The sequence below is a fragment of the Lissotriton helveticus genome, chromosome 6 (genome assembly GCF_964261635.1).
Source record: "Lissotriton helveticus chromosome 6, aLisHel1.1, whole genome shotgun sequence".
Taxonomy (NCBI): Eukaryota; Metazoa; Chordata; class Amphibia; order Caudata; family Salamandridae; genus Lissotriton; species Lissotriton helveticus.
This window is the reverse complement of record NC_136067.1, coordinates 1,683,563,158-1,683,579,511: the sequence shown is the minus strand read 5'-3', so window position 1 is coordinate 1,683,579,511 and position 16,354 is coordinate 1,683,563,158. Positions and strand designations below refer to the sequence as shown.

General features: G+C 45.8%; 1 protein-coding gene across 2 annotated transcripts in view; it reads left to right on the top strand.

Annotated features, from left to right (window-relative positions):
• The first annotated feature begins 5,495 nt into the window (after nt 1-5,495).
• LOC144763695 (synaptosomal-associated protein 25) overlaps nt 5,496-16,354 on the top strand; it is a 251,144-nt gene continuing 240,285 nt past the window's right edge. For both annotated transcript variants that reach the window (XM_078649531.1, XM_078649532.1), the window contains exon 1: nt 5,496-5,630. The gene's annotated coding sequence lies outside the window, so the exon portion shown is untranslated. The remainder of the gene's footprint in view (nt 5,631-16,354) is intronic.

The window sequence follows — 16,354 nt, the reverse complement described above, 5'->3', positions numbered from 1 at the left end:
GATAGAATTCAGATCCCGCTGTTCCAAAAGCACATTTACTGTGTCAAGTGTCTCATCTTGTGGGATCGAAGTATACAATGACTTGACGTCAAATGAAACAAGCAAATCTGTTTCAAAATTGAACTCTACTTCAGGTAACAATCTTAGTACATCTTTTGTATCCTGTAAAAATGTTGCCATTTCTTTTACTATAGGGCTTAGAAAGTGGTCTACGAATGTGGACAATGGTTCCAACAGCGATCCAATCCCAGAGATGATTGGACGACCCACTGTGGCCTTCTGGGTTTGTGAACTTTAGGAAGAACGTAAAAATAAGGCATCACTGGGTATTTGGTCTGTAAGAAAATTGCCTCATGTTCTGTTATCCAGCCCTCACTAAGTGCCTCCTCCACCAAGGTAGAAATATTACTCCTAATCCTTTCCATAGGATCTTATTTCAGGACGGTAGGCTCTTCTCACTGCCAACTGTCTCAGGCATTCAGACCGATAGATCTCACTATCAAGGATAACTATAGCACCGCCTTTGTCAGCTGGTTTTATAGTAATCTGAGAGTCTGACATAAGGTTGCGCAAAGCTAATTGTTCCTTCTTGGGTAGATTCGAGAACATCTGCTGTTCTTTATCAAGGATGCAAGAAATGTCACCGCTCACTGCTCTCTCAAATTTGAGTACTTGTGGTGGCACCATATGTGTGGGGGGATAGAAAGTAGACTTCTGTCTCAGTCCAGTGTTAGTGTCAGTTTTCTCTGTGTCTTCATTTTTATCTTTAAAGAAAAAATGTAACCTCACCTTCTGGAAGAAATTAGCCAATTCCCAATTTGTCTTAAAAGGATCCCCATTTGTAGTGGAAACAAAACCGAGTCCTCTATTGAGAAGCCTTTCTTCATCTTCACTCAGTTGTTTCGAACTAAGATTAATGACTAGTCCGACTCCATGCTGGGCCCTGCTTGTCCCACTTGTTTCTTCTTGGAGTAGCAGAGAGTGCGAGGGGAAGGTGGTGGGCTCCAATGGACCTGGGCTCTTTGATTTCTGCATCTTCCCCTCGGATGGCCCCGGCCATACCCTAAAAAAGGTTGTTTTGGGAAACTCCCTGAATAGTTGGGTTGAAAAGGCCCCATAGGGCCCATTGGTCCCATCGGGCCTGTAGGGAAAGGGGGTTGCCATGGACTGGGTTTCCACCATTGTTGGAAGTTGCTGGGGGGACCTCCACGCCATCTTGGTTGGTGATTTCTACTTCTCCCTCTACCTGGTTGGCCACTCCTCATGGATGTGTCTGAGTCACTTGAATTAGATCTATCATCCGATGAAGATGAACCATATGTAGATCCTAGCTTATGTCCTTTGTTATTATACTCAGGGGGGACAGAGCTGTCACTAGTATATGGATACACCTTATCGAAGGCAAACCTGGTGAGGTCTTTCTTGAATTTTTCAATTTTCGTGAAGAGGATGTTATCTTTGAACTCTCTGTTAGTTTTGTTCAATTCGTCTTGATTTTTCTTGAAAGACGTGCTTATAGTTGTTTTGATCTGTGCCTCTAGCACTTAAATTTCTATCAAGATTGTGTCTGCCACACGCTTGGCTGTTTTGATGATGATATAAGCCAGTCACATGTGCAGCGCCACGCAATCATCGACCAGTCCTTTAAGAATTGTTTATCTTTGAGGAACAACCTAGGGGCAGTATTCACCACAAGACCTGTCCGAGCACAGTTCCTTCTCAGATATTCTGCCATGGCTAAGCCATGGACAATGGTGCATGAATGCGATTTCTTCAAGCCCAGGACTTTATACCACTCATCTTCATTGTTTGTTGCAGTCGCTGGAAGACTGTCTAAAATACTTGGATTTAGGGAAAGGATTGACTACAATTCGTCGTCATCGTACGCCAGACCCCAATTTTCTGCCATGATTATAGAGTTGTATGAGAGTGAACTATACTACTGTGATGACAAATAACTGCCAAAACAAAAAACTGAGCAGGGTCACACAATTAGTGTGACTCCAAAAATATCCAGACACAGTGCAAGACCTATTACATGAGAGACCCACAGCCGTAGCTGCTCAAGAACATAATACACTACAATTTGGGTAGGGTCAGAGGCCAAAATGTAAAGACTCAATGGGACATTCAGCCCCACTATAAACGTACAAACACAACATATATCCCGGGGTCTATTGATAAAGAACACAGATACTATACCTGTCCAAGACTCTCTCTTAAAAGGAATATACAACAATTGTATGGATTCCCATCACTCACCGTTCCAGGTGACATGATTCATCATCTGGGTCTCCTTAAACAGGGCTTCAACTCCACCCTATTGATGGAGAAGCCCAAGGATGTTTTTTAGAATTTTGAAAGCTGTACAGATGTGAGCTAACGTATTATAGAGTGTATGGGAACAGTGCAGTGCAAAAAGTGAATGTGAAATTTAAAATTGAAGCGTGATCAGACCACAATTTATTCTTGTCTGCCACGATCAATTGTTAAAAACAGTGCAAAAGAACAGTTTTAACAAATAGCTGTTCGTAAATAGTCAATCGGTCAACATGTTTCAGCACCTGTAGGCAAACATACACCCAGTGCTTTCATCAGGACCTATCAAATATTGATGCTACTGCAATAGTGAAAAAATATATATATGTGAAAAATACCATAAAAGATCTGTTGTGAAACAATACAACCTTGTTATTTGTTTTGCAATTCACAATTCTCGTATCTCTTGGAAAACCTATAAGAAATACAAAAAAGGGTTGGTATATAGAGATCAAAACAGTCTTGGAGGACAGTATGTATGTCAATATATAACCTTTGTAACCTCAACTAGTTATCAGGCTTGCCCTCATAGTGGGCACCCATCCATCGAGCCTTACCTCAAGAGTATGGAGAAATTACCTCACCCCACCTGGCAACAGCTTAGGGCAAAGGAGGCACCGCTCTAAAAAAGGGGGGAAAACAGAATACACCGACTGTGATTTATGGTGCACTGTTCCCCTTCATCGTTTTCCAAAAAAGCCAATTATCCAAAACACAGCATGAACAGACAACACTCTCAACATATAACATATAACTTGTATCTTCCTTCATGAGAAGGGAATCTTAACACTTGGGATGTAATGGTGCGTTCAGAACCTAAATCGCACTTAAACCGAGTTGCAAATAGATGGCTAAATAATCATACCATCCTGTCAGAAAAAATATCATAATAAATGGTCTCCCTAGTTTTAATATCGGTATGACCATAGTGATGTTAAACCCTAATGGCCACAAGGCTCGTAAAAAACATGCTGTTATGGAGTACTCAAAGGTTGATGCTAAACTAGCCAGCTCTCCTGTACCAGCGGATCTATCAATTTACTGTAAGCCCTCCCGTATACCTAGTCTAAATGCCACACTGGTATCGGGGGTACATTACTTGCTGGAGTTAAGTCCAAGGAAAGACTGTACATCAGCAGTCCTACCGACACAGGTAACCTTCCTAAACAATGGGCCACCTCCAAAACACAAATCCGTCTTAAACCATTAGGTCAATCGAGAAGGTAAAACATTGCGTCCTCCAGCCCACCACCTTCCCCTTGCACTCTCCGCAGCTCCAAGAAGAAACAAGTGGGACAAGCAGGGTCCAGCATGCACAGTCTTTCCGTGGACTTAACGCTCCAGCAAGTAATGTACCCCCCGATACCAGTGTAACATTTAGACTAGGTATACAGGAGGGCTTACAGTAAATTGATTGATCCGCTTGTACAGGAGAGCTGGCTAGTTTAGCATCAACCTTTGAGTACTCCATAACGGCATGTTTTTACGAGCCTTGTGGCCATTAGGGTTTAACATCACTATGGTCATACCGATATTTGAACTAGAGAGACCGTTCATTATGATATTTTTTCTGACAGGATGGTATGATTATTTAGCCATCTATTTGCAACTCGGTTTAAGTGCGATTTAGGTTCTGAACACACCATTACATCCCGAGTGTTAATATTCCCTTCTCATGAAGGAAGATACATGTTATATGTTATATGTTGAGAGTGTTGTCTGTTCATGCTGTGTGTTTGATAATTGGCTTTTTTGGAAAACGATAAAGGGGAACAGTGCACCATAAATAACAGTTGGTGTATTCTGTTTTCCCCCCTTTTTTAGAGCGGTGCCTCCTTTGCCCTGAGCTGTTGCAAGGTGGGGTGAGGTAATTTCTCCCTACTCTTGAAGTAAGGCTTGATGGATGGGTGCCCACTATGAGGGCAAGCCTGATAACTAGTTGAGGTTACAAAGGTTATATATTGACATACATACTGTCCTCCAAGACTGTTTGATCTCTCTATACCAACCCTTTTCTGTATTTCTTATAGACTTTCCAAGAGATACGAGAATTGTGATTTGCGAAACAAATAACAAGGTTGTATTGTTTCACAACAGATCTTTTATGGTATTTTTCACATATATATACTTTTTCACTATTGCAGTAGCATCAATATTTTATAGGTCCTGATGAAAGCACTGGGTGTATGTTTGCCTACAGGTGCTGAAACATGTTGACCGATTGACTTTTTACGAACAGCTATTTGTTAAAAATGTTCTTTTGCACTGTTTTTAACAATTGATCGTGGCAGACAAGAATAAATTGTGGTATGATCACGCTTCAATTTTAAATTTCACATTCACTTTTTGCACTGCACTGTTCCTATACACTCTATAATACGTTAGCTTACATCTGTACAGCTTTCAAAGGTCTAAAAAATATCCTTGGGCTCCTCCATCAATAGGGTGGAGTTGAAGCCCTGTTTAAGGAGACCCAGATGATGAAGCATGTCACCTGGAACGGTGAGTGATGGGAATCCATACAATTGTTGTATATTCCTTTTAAGAGAGAGTCTTGGACAGGTATAGTATCTGTGTTCTTTATCAATAGACCCCGTGATAGATGTTGTGTTTATACGTTTATTGTGGGGCTGAATGTCCCATTGAGTCTTTAAATGTTGGTCTCTGACCCTACCCAAATTGTAGTGTATTATGGACATGATGCTAAGCCTTAAATAGAGGACTGACTGACTGTCGGGCCATTGCTCTTCTCTGGTGTGAATCGAATACTATTTTCAGCTCTGGACAAGAAATCCCTCGCTTGCTGTAACACAAACGTCTAAACAGTGAGACGCAGTGCCCTCCTCTGCAGGGATACCCCACTTCTGACCCCCCTTTGGCGAAACATATCCCTGAATTATTTCCAGCTCCATTAACAAAGCATGCACTGGGCCGTAGCCTAATGGGAAGCCTGCCTTGGTGTATGCACCCCGTCACACTGTCCCCGAGCTACGTAGATTCGCTTTGAATAGAAAATAGGAGCAAATGCAAAGGACTGCGGTGGAGTGCAGTAGCAATGACTGATGACGAGTCAGGCTCCAGCCTACGCTGCTGCTGCTGCCGCCGCCCCCGCCTCCTCCCTCGTGATATGCCCCCTCCCCTTTTCTCTTCTCTTTGATGAGGGCAGAGCGCCATTCCAGAGAGGAAGGCTGGAAGAGGAAGAGGTCGGAAACATCACCTCCTTCCTGCCCGCTGCAGAGAGCAGTCTGAAGCGTGCAGACGGCCGTCCTCATTCCCCACATCTGCTTCATTTAATCCAGCGGTGCTTCCAGGTAAGGTCATCCTCTCCTGCCCTAATCTCGAAACAGACGCATTGCTTTTTTTTCATGCTGACATCTGTTACCTCCACATCAGGGCTGCAAGATGTTTAAGAAAAGAAGGGTGGCCTGTTCCCTCTCCAAGCTTTTTAGGGATATTCTTTAGAAGTCCATGTATTCCTCGATGGTCGGAATGGTGTTTAAACGAGCGGTGGACAGAGAGGAGTGTGTGCTTTGTGATTTCTGTCGTCGGTGGTTGCGCCTCAGCGGCGTTTTTTTTTTATTGATGAGGCTGTGTACTCTGCTGATGTTGCTGTATGCAGTGTGCGTGCCTGTCTGCAGACCACTCTCAAATGGAGGCGGAGGCAGCACCACGGAGAGCGTCGACTGAGGAGGGGCAGCCTCCCAAGAAAAAGTCCAGTTTGCTCGCACCGAGTCCGTACTGCCGCGGCTGCTGTTTGATATTGTGTGACCGATAAGAGCTTTAGGGACAGATCAGCACCGCGGACAGCTCTGGGTGGAGCCCTTTGCGTCGTGCTCTCTGGGGTAGACTGCGGCCGGTGTTATACTCTTGCCCCGCGTGCGGATAGTGTTCAGCACCCTGGACAGCGCACTGTACTGATCTTTGCAATTGATTCTGCTCCTCTTTTGCGGTATATTGAGTTTAGATAGGCTCTCTTGGGTGTACTTGGTTCCTGTCCCTCGAATTCCCCTTTGCAGCTCGGGTGGCGCTACTTCGTGCGATAGAGCTAGCTCCTCGAGGGTCCAGGCTCAGTGGTTTTGTAGAGTCTACACTGGACCGCTCTGTGCTGGGTGCACATCTGGGGCGGTTGAAGAGCGCGGTCCGAGAGCCCCTGGAGGCAATCCCGGGCCCCCGGAGCCCGCGCTCCCCACCGCATGCGGTGATTCAGCACCTTGGACATCGCTCAGCCAATGCTGCAGCGCTGCAGAGACAGTGCTGCAGCCCTGCGGCACCCCATCACCACCGCCCAGACAGACCCTCTGTGCCGCAGCAGCGCGCCTCCCCCGCCATCCGATGTTGGGACCGTCCCCACTCACGTCCCAGACCCCCCCAGGCTCAGAGGTCCGGACTACCCTGATGAATTCCCAGCGCCTTTCACTCGTCACAGTTCAATGAACCGAGGCATATTTCCAGGAGAGTGGGTAGCTCTACTACACTGTCGTCCCAGATGCGTGTTCACAGTGCTGGCACAACTGTTTAATAAAAACGTGCGCCCCCATCGGCAGATGGTGCCTTTAGTGGCGCCGCGAATCCCAGTGGCATAGACCACACACGAGTCGGGACTGCGTCAGATTTCCGAGGCATCCCTCGCGCACATTAATTATAATGGGTGAGCGCTGCCAGGGCGGGGACAGACACCGAATGCTTCCCCAGTGCTATTTCCAGAGGCGCCAAGATGTGTCATGGCACTTTGTGCCAAGGCACTGACCTCTAGTGCTGGCATGCGCTGCTGACCCGACACCATGGCGCGTCAATAAGGCTGCCCTTATTAAAATTCGGGTTGTTCATTCACAGGAGTGTGGTCCGCACGTCCCTCTGGATAGGGTGGACCCCCACCTGGCCTCTGATTGGTTACATCCCAAGTTGGGTAGGAGCAGAGGCAGGACACGTCTGCATCTCGTTTTCAAGCCCTGGGCTCTCACTCGGGGGCTCGAAATGACGCACACAGTCTGTCATCGTTTACTTTATCCTAGCATGAAACATGACACGCATACTAATGTATTGCTTTTGTCGAGTTAACATTTCAGGCCATTCGTTGTTTTTAACACAATTAAGAATATGATAATATGTATTCAGATGCTTTTATTTCCATGTGTGTTGCTCGTAGTTGCTTCCTCAGGCCCTTACTCACCACCAACCTTTCCTCGAGCGTGGAGTGAGCATTTCTAGAGGATTCGTGGCAGACACCACGAGCACGCACCGCTGTCCATTTGATTGATGACGCTGGTTCGGTTAGTACGTGCTTCCGCCTCACCCGCATGATTGACGTGGGATTTCAGCCAACCAACGCCCTATCTTTGTATTCAGTTTTTCCTCTGGCAAAATGCACCTTGTCCGTGGTATTAGATTTCACTTTCTGTATCTGGAAAAACGGGAAAGACCAGTGTTTTCACTGATCGTGTAGAAGAGCCCGAAACCGTGCATTGACGCAGGGACGAGGCAGTTTTTCGAAAATTAAGGCATACTCCGCCTTCTTCCTCTGCCTCCATCCAGACTCATCTGTATTCATGTAACACTCACCGATAACACACTCTGCAGCTCTTTCCTTGTGTGTGAAGCATAATTTAGGGCCGCGAAGCATTATACAACTACTAAAAACAACGTTTCCAAAAATAAGGATTTAAGATGGAGGACAGGAGCCAAAATGTCTCGGCTCCAAAACACCAATGAAAGTCAGAGCAAGTCAACCTGAAAGGTAGAGTTAAGTTACATCCCCTTATAAAAGAAAGGCCGAATATTGTCGCAACAGACAAAACTAGGTTCTGGATTTCCGTTGACCAGGTACAAATGTGTTCACCGGACTTAGCTTTCGGTTCATGGGTTTATTGGACATCTGAAGAACCGGGATTCCAGTTGCAGCTTGGAGTTCGTGTGAAACGCTCTCTCTTTTTATTTATTTTTTTCTAGCAAAAGACGTTCCCTTATTTTTGCCTGTTGAACATAGTCATCCAATATTCCAAACGCCACATACCGAGGTTGTCTCCAGTGGACATAATTTATAACTAGTGAGATGGCATTTCCACACAGGATTATTTCATGCATAAACGTATCAATTAATCTGTATTTTGCTCATGAATGTTTTGTGTTTTAGCGGTTAAGCCGCTCTTTTTATGATTTAAGTTAAATCAAATAAAGTAATTCTACTAATGCATACATTTTATAAATGCATACCATAGGCGCAATCAGACATTTGTAGAATGCGCGCGAAGGGTCCCTAACAAGTGAGCATATATTCTTCCTTTCCATACAGAGAATTCTGTTGAAATGTGCCCCGCAGTGTGCCTTTTGCGAGCCTGGCAGAGGGGGTGGCTGTTTTTCTCAGCCGCAGGGCCGGTTATGCTGAATAAGCTCCCAAATGTTGAAACCTTCCAGCTCTCTGCGTAGTTGCGTCAAACCGAAGCCACCGGGACCGCCAGATTTACGTGCCTGGTCACCGGTAATTAATGCTGTTTTCCCCAGCTGTTGGAGAGTGGGAGGAAGGGGGAGGGGGAGGGGCATGAAACAAACCGGGAGAGAAGGGAGGTGGGCGGAGACGTTCCCACATCGGCATTTAAACATTACTCGAAAAAGCAAAGCTCTACAAAACGCCTTACTGTGATAGATAGATAGATTAGATTAGATTAGATTAGATTAGAATAGATAGATAGATAGATAGATAGATAGATAGATAGGTAGGTAGGTAGGTAGGTAGGTAGGTAGGTAGGTAGGTAGATAGATAGATAGATAGATAGATAGATAGATAGATAGATAGATAGATAGATAGATAGATAGGTAGGTAGGTAGGTAGGTAGGTAGGTAGGTAGGTAGATAGATAGATAGATAGATAGATAGATAGATAGATAGATAGATAGATAGATAGATAGATAGATAGATAGATAGATAGATAGATAGATATGTTTAAAGGGCAAGTGCTAGAAGGGCTGATCTGACTGGCCAGTGTTTTGGCTGTTTGTGGGCCTGTTTTATGGCCTGGTGGCCTGCTTTTATTGTTTATTTCCCTGATATTACAACATAAAATGTGTCCTATGGGTTAACAAATCTCGCCCTATATGCACACCGCAATTACTAGCTGTAATAAAACCACTCTAATGGTACCCTAATCACTAAGTGTACAGGCCGCACATGTAGCATTCTAAAGGACATCATCGAGCTCAATGCAAACGGCCCACGCAGGAGTCACCCACATATATGATGCCCCCGGGACATGAAAATGCAGGAAACACACTTATTCCTGCTGAAGCAAGTACAAACAGCAGGAGGAGGCACACGTACATATTCTGCACCTGGAGCATACATCAAGCGCAGAGCTGAAACACAGTGCAGGGCACATTCAATGTGAGCTTCTTGTGTGGGGTCCACCCAGAGTGCATGGAGCAACCAATGAATGCAGAGCAGGTACAACAATCGAATAGTGCCCGTAATTCACCAATGTATGCCTTAGAACCTGGATTCAGAATCTGTGTGTGTGGTACACAATGTGCATAGTGCATGCAGTGCCTTCATTATATGCAGGATTCCCATAATGTGCATGGTGCATCCAGTACATTTGTCACCTGACGGAGTCCCATATTCTGCATGGAGCACTAGTGCATTCATTATGTGCAGGATTCACATAGTGTGCATGGTGCATCCAGTGCATTCATCACCTGACGGAGTCACATAGTGTGCATGGTACATCCAGTGCATTTGTTATCTGGCGGAGTCACATAGTGTGCATGCTGGATCCAGTGCATTTGTCACATGATGGAGTCACATAGTGTGCATGGTGCATCCAGTGCATTCATTATGTGCAGGATTCACATAGTGTGCATGGTGCATCCAGTGCATTTGTTATCTGGCGGAGTCACATAGTGTGCATGCTGGATCCAGTGCATTTGTCACATGATGGAGTCACATAGTGTGCATGGTGCATCCAGTGGATTAAGTATGTGCAAGATCCACATAGTGTGCATGGTGCATCCAGTGCATTCATCTTCTGACGGGAGTCATATAGTGTGCATGCTGCATCCAGTGCATTCGTCACCTGGTGGAGTCACACAGTGTTTCCATGGTGCTTTCAGTGCATTCATTATGTGCAGGTTTCACATAGTGTGCATGGTGCAGCCAGTGCATTAAATATGTGCAGTATTCACATAGTGTGCATAGTGCATCCAGTGCATTAATTATGTGCAGTATTCACATGGTGTGCATAGTTCATCCAGTGCATTCATTATGTGCAGTATTCACATAGTGTGCTTGGTGGACCCAGTGCATTAATTATGTGCAGTATTCACATAGTGTGCAAGGTGCATCCAGTGCATTCGTCTTCTGACGGGAGTCATATAGTGTGCATGGTGCATCCAGTGCATTCATTATGTGCAGCATTCACATAGTGTTCTTGGTGCATCCAGTGCATTAATTATGTGCAGTATTCACATAGTGTGCATGGTGCATCCAGTGCATTCGTCTTCTGACGGGAGTCATATAGTGTGCATGGTGCATCCAGTGCATTCGTCACCTGATGGAGTCACACAGTGTTTTCATGGTGCTTTCAGTGCATTCATTATGTGCAGGTTTCACATAGTGTGCATGGTGCAGCCAGTGCATTAATTATGTGCAGTATTCACATAGTGTGCATAGTGCATCCAGTGCATTAATTATGTGCAGTATTCACATGGTGTGCATGGTGCATCCAGTGCATTCATTATGTGCAGTATTCACATAGTGTGCTTGGTGCATCCAGTGCATTAATTATGTGCAGTATTCACATAGTGTGCATGGTGTATCCAGTGCATTCGTCTTCTGACGGGAGTCATATAGTGTGCATGGTGCATCCAGTGCATTCATTATGTGCAGCATTCACATAGTGTGCTTGGTGCATCCAGTGCATTAGTTATGTGCAGTATTCACATGGTGTGCATGGTGCATCCAGTGCATTCATTATGTGCAGTATTCACATAGTGTGCTTGGTGCATCCAGTGCATTAGTTATGTGCAGTATTCATATAGTGTGCATGGTGCATCCAGTGCATTCGTCTTCTGACGGGAGTCATATAGTGTGCATGGAGCATCCAGTGCATTCATCACCTGATGGAGTCACATAGTGTGCATTGTACATCCAGTGCAATCATTTTGTGCAGGATTCACATAGTGTGCATGGTGCATCCAGTGCTTTTGTCACACGATGGAGTCACATAGTGTGCATGGTGCATCCAGTGCATTCATTATATGCAAGATCCACATAGTGTGTATGGTGCACTAGTGCTTTCATCACCTGATGGAGTCACATAGTTTGCATGGTACATCCAGTGCAATCCTCATGTGCAGGATTCACATAGCGTACATGGTGCATCCAGTGCATTTGTCACCTGATGGAGTCACATAGTGTGCATGGTGCGTCCAGTGCATTCGTCACCTGACGGAGTCACATAGTGTGCATGGTGCATCCAGTGCATTCATTATGTGCAGGATTCACAGAGTGTGCATGGTGCATCTAGTGCATTTGTTACCTGATGGAGTAACGTAGTGTGCGTGGTGCATCAAGTACATTGGTCAACTGACGGAGTCACATAGTGTGCATGGTGCGTCCAGTGCATTCGTCACCTGACGGAGTCACATAGTGTGCATGGTACATCCAGTGCATTCGTTATGTGCAGGATTCACATAGCGTACATGGTGCATCCAGTGCATTTGTCACCTGATGGAGTCACATAGTGTGCATGGTGCGTCCAGTGCATTCGTCACCTGACAGAGTCACATAGTGTGCATGGTGCATCCAGTGCATTCATTATGTGCAGGATTCACATAGTGTGCCTGGTGCATCTAGTGCATTTGTTACCTGATGGAGTAACGTAGTGTGCGTGGTGCATCAAGTACATTGGTCAACTGACGGAGTCATAGAATGTGCATGGTGCATCCAGGGCATTTGTTATCTGGCGGAGTCACATAGTGTGCATGGTGCATCCAGTTCATTCGTCACCTGGCGGCGTCACATAGTATGCATGGTGCATATAGTGCATTTATTATGTGCAGGATTCACATTGTGTGCATGGTTCATCCAGTGCATTTGTCACATGATGGAGTCACATAGTGTGCATGGTGCATCCAGTGCATTCATTATGTGCAGGATTCACATAGTGTGCATGGTGCATCCAGTGCATTTGTCTCATGATGGAGTCACATAGTGTGCATGGTGCACTAGTGCATTTGTCACCTGATGGAGTCACATAGTGTGCATAGTGCATCCAGTGCATTCATTATGTGCAGGATTCACATAGTGTGCATGTTGCATCCAGTGCATTTGTCACCTGACAGAGTCACATAGTGTGTATGCTGCATCCAGTGCATTTGTCACCTGACGGAGTCATATAGTGTGCATGGTCCATCCAGTGCATTTGTCTCATGATGGAGTCACATAGTGTGCATGGTGCACTAGTGCATTTGTCACCTGATGGAGTCTCAGAGTGTGCATGGCGCATCCAGTGCATTCATTATGTGCAGGATTCACATAGTGTGCATGGTGCATCCAGTGCATTTGTCACCTGACGGAGTCATATAGTGTGCATTGGTCCATCCAGTGCATTTGTCACCTGAAGGAGTCATATAGTGTGCATGGTGCATTCAGTGCATTTGTCACCTGACGGAGTCACATAGTGTGCATGGTACATCCAGTGCATTTGTTATCTGGCGGAGTCACATAGTGTGCATGCTGGATCCAGTGCATTTGTCACATGATGAAGTCACATAGTGTGCATGGTGCATCCAGTGCATACATTATGTGCAAGATCCACATAGTGTGCATGGTGCATCCAGTGTATTCGTCTTCTGACGGGAGGCATATAGTGTGCATGCTGCATCCAGTGCATTCGTCACCTGATGGAGTCACACAGTGTTTCCATGGCGCATCCAGTGCATCAATTATGTGCAGTATTCACATAGTGTGCATGGTGCATCCAGTGCATTCGTCTTCTGACGGGAGTCATATTGTGTGCATGGTGCATCCAGTGCATTCATTATGTGCAGTATTCACATAGTGTGCTTGGTGCATCCAGTGCATTAATTATGTGCAGTATTCACATAGTGTGCATGGTGCATCCAGTGCATTCGTCTTCTTGCGGGAGTCATATAGTGTGCATGGTGCATCCAGTGTATTCGTCACCTGATGGAGTCACACAGTGTTTTCATGGTGCTTTCAGTGCATTCATTATGTGCAGGTTTCACATAGTGTGCATGGTGCAGCCAGTGCATTCATTATGTGCAGTATTCACATAGTGTGCATAGTGCATCCAGTGCATTAATTATGTGCAGTATTCACATGGTGTGCATGGTGCATCCAGTGCATTCATTATGTGCAGTATTCACATAGTGTGCTTGGTGCATCCAGCGCATTAGTTATGTGCAGTATTCATATAGTGTGCATGGTGCATTCAGTGCATTCGTCTTCTGACAGGTCATATAGTGTGCATGGAGCATCCAGTGCATTCGTCACCTGATGGAGTCACATAGTGTGCATTGTGCATCCAGTGCAATCATTTTGTGCAGGATTCACATAGTGTGCATGGTGCATCCAGTGCTTTTGTCACATGATGGAGTCACATAGTGTGCATGGTGCATCCAGTGCATTCATTATGTGCAAGATCCACATAGTGTGCATGGTGCACTAGTGCTTTCATCACCTGATGGAGTCACATAGTTTGCATGGTGCATCCAGTGCAATCCTTATGTGCAGGATTCACATAGCGTACATGGTGCATCCAGTGCATTTGTCACCTGATGGAGTCACATAGTGTGCATGGTGCGTCCAGTGCATTCGTCACCTGACGGAGTCACATAGTGTGCATGGTACATCCAGTGCATTCGTTATGTGCAGGATTCACATAGCGTACATGGTGCATCCAGTGCATTTGTCACCTGATAGAGTCACATAGTGTGCATGGTGCGCCAGTGCATTTGTCACCTGACGGAGTCACATAGTGTGCATGGTGCATCCAGTGCATTCATTATGTGCAGGATTCACATAGTGTGCATGGTGCATCTAGTGCATTTGTTACCTGATGGAGTAACGTAGTGTGCGTGGTGCATCAAGTACATTGGTCAACTGACGGATTCACAGAATGTGCATGGTGCATCCAGTGCATTTATTATCTGGCGGAGTCACATAGTGTGCATGGTGCATCCAGTTCATTAGTCACCTGAAGGCGTCACACAGTATGCATGGTGCATATAGTGCATCTGTCACCTGATGGAGTCACATAGTGTACATGGGACATCCAGTGCATTTATTATGTGCAGGATTCACATTGTGTGCATGGTTCATCCAGTGCATTTGTCACCTGACGGAGTCACATAGTGTGTATGCTGCATCCAGTGCATATTCATTATGTGCAGGATTCACATAGTGTGCATGGTGCATCCAGTGCATTTGTCTCATGATGGAGTCACATAGTGTGCATGGTGCACTAGTGCATTTGTCACCTGATGGAGTCTCATAGTGTGCATGGCGCATCCAGTGCATTCATTATGTACAGGATTCACATAGTGTGCATGGTGCATCCAGTGCATTTGTCACCTGACGGAGTCATATAGTGTGCATGGTCCATCCAGTGCATTTGTCATCTGAAGGAGTCATATAGTGTGCATGGTGCATTCAGTGCATTTGTCACCTGACGGAGTCCTATAGTGTGTATGGTGCATCCAGTGCATTTGTCACCTGATGTATTCACATAGTGTGCATGGTGCATCCAGTGCTTTCATTATGTGCAGGATTCACATAGTGTGCATGGTGCATCCAGTGTATTCATCACCTGACGGAATCACATAGTGTGCATGGTGCATCTTGTGCATTCGTCACCTGACGGAGTCACATAGTGTGCATGGTACATCCAGTGCATTCATCATGTGCAGGATTCACAAAGTGTGCATGGTGCATCCAGTGCATCTGTCACCTGACGGATTCACATAGTGTGCATGGTGCATCCAGTGCATTTGTCACCTGACGGAGTCACATAGTGTGCATGGTGCATCCAGTGCATTCGTCACCTGACGGATTCACATAGTGTGCATGGTGCATCGAGTGTTTTCATTATGTGCAGGATTCACATAGTGTGCATGGTGCATCCAGTGTATTCATCACCTGACGGAATCACATAGTGTGCATGGTGCATCCTGTGCATTCGTCACCTGACGGAGTCACATAGTGTGCATTGTGCACCCAGTGCATTTGTCACCTGATGGAGTCACAAGGTGTGCATGGTGCATCCAGTGCATTTGTCACCTGATGGAGTCACATGGTGTGCATGGTGCATCCAGTGCATTCATCACCTGACGGAGTCACATAGTGTGCATGGTACATCCAGTGCATTTGTTATCTGGCAGAGTCACATAGTGTGCATGGTGCATCCAGTGCATTTGTCACCTGATGGAGTCACATAGTGTGCATTGTGCACCCTGTACATTCATCACCTGACGGAGTCTCATAGTGTTCATGGTTCATCCAGTGCATTCGTCACCTGAGGTAGGCACATAGTGTGCATGGTGCATCCAGTGCATTCATCACCTGACGGGGTCTCATTGTGTGCATGGTGCATCCAGTGCATTCATCACCTGACGGAGTCTCATAGTGGTACAAAAGGGGGTGGTGATGGACGGAGCATCTGAACCAATCAAACACTCACACACAGTCAAAAGATCTGGGTTTAATCCATCACCGTTCTTTAGCCCACTCTGCCACCCCAGTTCAGACATGGCTATATGCAAATCAGTCTGACCCTGTGCCTCATGGGAACAGTCCAGCCCGAAAAGCCAAGCCATGCCTTACCTGGACCGGAAACAAGCTTCCGAGGAACGGTTTCTGGCATTACAGCCGTCTTCAGCCCGGCTTGCTTGAATCCAGTGGCAAAGTGAGCAAGGGATCACGTCTGAGCATACCCTGCCACACTTATGGCGGCCAAAAGCGGTACAAAAGGGGGTGGTGATGGACGGAGCATCTGAACCAATCAAACACTCACACCCAGTCAAAA